The following is a 4,619-nucleotide window of genomic DNA, read 5'->3' as shown; positions in this document are numbered from 1 at the left end:
TCTCTTTTCTCTTTTTAGGATAAAGCTGCGGTCACACCACATAATTAATACAAACCATGTCAATACCGACAAAAAAAAACAAAATAAGAACACCCCCCATTAACAATAGGCTGAGAATTGTTATTATACAAAAAAAAATTCAGATCGACAAAAAAAATCAAAAGAAGAACACCCCAACCATTACCAGCAAGGATAAAAAAGTTAGTATAAATAAAATCTAACATGTGTCGGACCGAAAAAAAAAAATCAAAATCAAAAGACCACATAGCATGCAAAAAAAAAACAATTTTTGGTCCGACAAAAAAAATCAAAAGCAGAACACCCACCCCACTTTACCAACAGGCCGAGAATAGTTAGTCAACAAAAAAAAAGAATTTTTGGACCGATAAAAAAAAATTAAAAGAAGAACACCCCAACCATTACCAGCAAGCATAAAAAAGTTAGTATACAAAAAATCTAACATGTGTCGGACCGAAAAAAAAATCAAAATCAGAACACCCCCCCCTTACCAACAGGCCGAGAATAGTTAGTCAACAAAAAAAAAGAATTTTTGGACCGATAAAAAAAATTTAAAAGAACACCCCAACCATTACCAGCAAGCATAAAAAAAAAGATAGTATACAAAAAAAAACAATTTTTGGACCGAAAAAAAAAATCAAAATCAGAACACCCCCCCCCCTTACCAACAGGCCGAGAATAGTTAGTCAACAAAAAAAAAGAATTTTTGGACCGATAAAAAAAAATTTAAAAGAAGAACACCCCAACCATTACCAGCAAGCATAAAAAAGTTAGTATACAAAAAATCAAACATGTGTCGGACCGAAAAAAAAAATCAAAATCAGAACACCCCCCCCTTACCAACAGGCCGAGAATAGTTAGTCAACAAAAAAAAAAGAATTTTTGGACCGATAAAAAAAATTTAAAAGAAGAACACCCCAACCATTACCAGCAAGCATAAAAAAGTTAGTATACAAAAAATCAAACATGTGTCGGACCGAAAAAAAAAATCAAAAGTAGAAACACCCCCCCTTATCAACAGGCCGAGAATAGTTAGTCAACAAAAAAAAAGAATTTTTGGACCGATAAAAAAAAATTTAAAAGAAGAACACCCCAACCATTACCAGCAAGCATAAAAAAGTTAGATACAAAAAATCTAACTTGTCCCCCCCATAAACTCCTTCTGTCAGTCATCAGCTCTATCCTAAGTCCCTCCTCGCTCCGAACAGGTATTCAGGACCTCCCCCTTTTTATCTCAAGAGAGTGAGACCAACAGGCCGAGAATAGTTAGTCAACAAAAAAAAAGAATTTTTGGACCGATAAAAAAAATTTAAAAGAAGAACACCCCAACCATTACCAGCAAGCATAAAAAAGTTAGTATACAAAAAAAAATTGTTGGACCGAAAAAATAAATAATCAAAAGCAGAACACCAACCATTACCAATAAGCCGAAAGAAGATAGTATGCAAAAAAAAAACAATTTTTGGTCCGACAAAAAAAATCAAAAGCAGAACACCCCCCCCTTACCAACAGCCGAGAATAGTTAGTCAACAAAAAAAAAGAATTTTTGGACCGATAAAAAAAATTTAAAAGAAGAACACCCCAACCATTACCAGCAAGCATAAAAAAGTTAGTATACAAAAAATCTAACATGTGTCGGACCGAAAAAAAAATCAAAATCAGAACACCCCCCCTTACCAACAGGCCGAGAATAGTTAGTCAACAAAAAAAAAGAATTTTTGGACCGATAAAAAAAATTTAAAAGAAGAACACCCCAACCATTACCAGCAAGCATAAAAAAGTTAGTATACAAAAAATCTAACATGTGTCGGACCGAAAAAAAAAATAATCAAAAGCAGAACACCTCATTATCAAAAGGCCGAAAGAAGATAGTATGCAAAAAAAAACAATTTTTGGTCCGACAAAAAAAATCAAAAGCAGAACACCCCCCCCTTACCAACAGGCCGAGAATAGTTAGTCAACAAAAAAAAAGAATTTTTGGACCGATAAAAAAAAATTTAAAAGAAGAACACCCCAACCATTACCAGCAAGCATAAAAAAGTTAGTATACAAAAAATCAAACATGTGTCGGACCGAAAAAAAAATCAAAATCAGAACACCCCCCCCTTACCAACAGGCCGAGAATAGTTAGTCAACAAAAAAAAAAGAATTTTTGGACCGATAAAAAAAAATTTAAAAGAAGAACACCCCAACCATTACCAGCAAGCATAAAAAAGTTAGTATACAAAAAATCTAACATGTGTCGGACCGAAAAAAAAAATCAAAAGCAGAACAACCCCCAACCAATATCAGCAGGCGGAAAAAAGTTAGTAAAACAAAAATATAAATTTTTGGTCCAACAAAAAAAGTCAAAAGCAGAACACCCCCCCCTTACCAACAGGCCGAGAATAGTTAGTCAACAAAAAAAAAGAATTTTTGGACCGATAAAAAAAATTTAAAAGAAGAACACCCCAACCATTACCAGCAAGCATAAAAAAGTTAGTATACAAAAAATCTAACATGTGTCGGACCGAAAAAAAATCAAAAGCAGAACACCCCCCCCTTACCAACAGGCCGAGAATAGTTAGTCAACAAAAAAAAAGAATTTTTGGACCGATAAAAAAAAATTAAAAGAAGAACACCCCAACCATTACCAGCAAGCATAAAAAAGTTAGTATACAAAAAATCAAACATGTGTCGGACCGAAAAAAAAAATCAAAAGCAGAACACCCCCCCCTTACCAACAGGCCGAGAATAGTTAGTCAACAAAAAAAAAGAATTTTTGGACCGATAAAAAAAATTTAAAAGAAGAACACCCCAACCATTACCAGCAAGCATAAAAAAGTTAGTATACAAAAAATCTAACGTGTCGGACCGAAAAAATAAATAATCAAAAGCAGAACACTGCTCATTATCAATAGGCCGAAAGAAGATAGTATGCAAAAAATAATAATTTTTGGTCCAACATTAAAAGTCAAAAGCAGAACACCCCCCCCTTACCAACAGGCCGAGAATAGTTAGTCAACAAAAAAAAAGAATTTTTGGACCGTCAACAATACAAAAAAAAAAAAGACCGAAAAAAAAAAAAAAATCAAAATCAGAACACAGTTCATTATCAAAAGGCCGAAAGGATAGTGTGCAAAAAAAAAACAATCCGACAAAAAAAAATCAAAAGCAGAACACCCCCCCCTTACCAACAGGCCGAGAATAGTTAGTCAACAAAAAAAAAGAATTTTTGGACCGATAAAAAAAAATTAAAAGAAGAACACCCCAACCATTACCAGCAAGCATAAAAAAGTTAGTATACAAAAAATCTAACGTGTCGGACCGAAAAAATAAATAATCAAAAGCAGAACACAGCTCATTATCAATAGGCCGAAAGAAGATAGTATGCAAAAAAAAAACAATTTTTGGTCCGACAAAAAAAGTCAAAATCAGAACACCCCCCCCTTACCAACAGGCCGAGAATAGTTAGTCAACAAAAAAAAAAGAATTTTTGGACCGATAAAAAACTCTTTCTAGAGCAGCAATATCCTTTTTATAGCGAGGTGACCAGAACTGAACACAATATTCAAGATGAGGTCTTACTAGTGCATTGTACAGTTTTAACATTACTTCCCTTGATTTAAATTCAACACTTTTCACAATGTATCCGAGCATCTTGTTAGCCTTTTTTATAGCTTCCCCACATTGTCTAGATGAAGACATTTCTGAGTCAACAAAAACTCCTAGGTCTTTTTCATAGATTCCTTCTCCAATTTCAATATCTCCCATATGATATTTATAATGTACATTTTTATTTCCTGCGTGCAGTACCTTACACTTTTCTCTATTAAATGTCATTTGCCATGTGTCTGCCCAGTTCTGAATCTTGTCTAGATCATTTTGAATGACCTTTGCTGCTGCAACAGTGTTTGCCACTCCTCCTACTTTTGTGTCGTCTGCAAATTTAACAAGTTTGCTTACTATACCAGAATCTAAATCATTAATGTAGATTAGGAATAGCAGAGGACCTAATACTGATCCCTGTGGTACACCGCTGGTTACCACACTCCATTCTGAGGTTTTTCCTCTAATCAGTACTTTCTGTTTTCTACATGTTAACCACTCCCTAATCCATGTACATGTGTTTCCTTGAATCCCAACTGCGTTCAGTTTGAGAATTAATCTTTTGTGCGGGACTTTGTCAAAAGCTTTCTGGAAATCTAAATAAACCATGTCATATGCTTTGCAATTATCCATTATCGATGTTGCATCCTCAAAAAAATCAAGCAAGTTAGTTAGGCACGATCTCCCTTTCCTAAAACCATGTTGACTGTCTCCCAGTACCCTGTTACCATATAGGTAATTTTCCATTTTGGATCTTATTATAGTTTCCATAAGTTTGCATATAATAGAAGTCAGGCTTACTGGTCTGTAGTTACCTGGTTCAGTTTTGTTTCCCTTTTTGTGGATCGGTATTACGTTTGCAATTTTCCAGTCTGTCGGTACCACCCCTGTGTCAAGAGACTGCTGCATGATCTTGGTTAGCGGTTTGTAAATTACTTCTTTCATTTCTTTGAGTACTACTGGGAGGATCTCATCCGGCCCAGGGGATTTGTTTATTTTTTTCTTTCCTCTAC

Source organism: Polyodon spathula, unplaced genomic scaffold (genome assembly GCF_017654505.1).
Source record: "Polyodon spathula isolate WHYD16114869_AA unplaced genomic scaffold, ASM1765450v1 scaffolds_929, whole genome shotgun sequence".
NCBI classification, from domain to species: Eukaryota; Metazoa; Chordata; class Actinopteri; order Acipenseriformes; family Polyodontidae; genus Polyodon; species Polyodon spathula.
The sequence above is the reverse complement of the archived record's forward strand: the minus strand, read 5'-3'. Positions refer to the sequence as shown.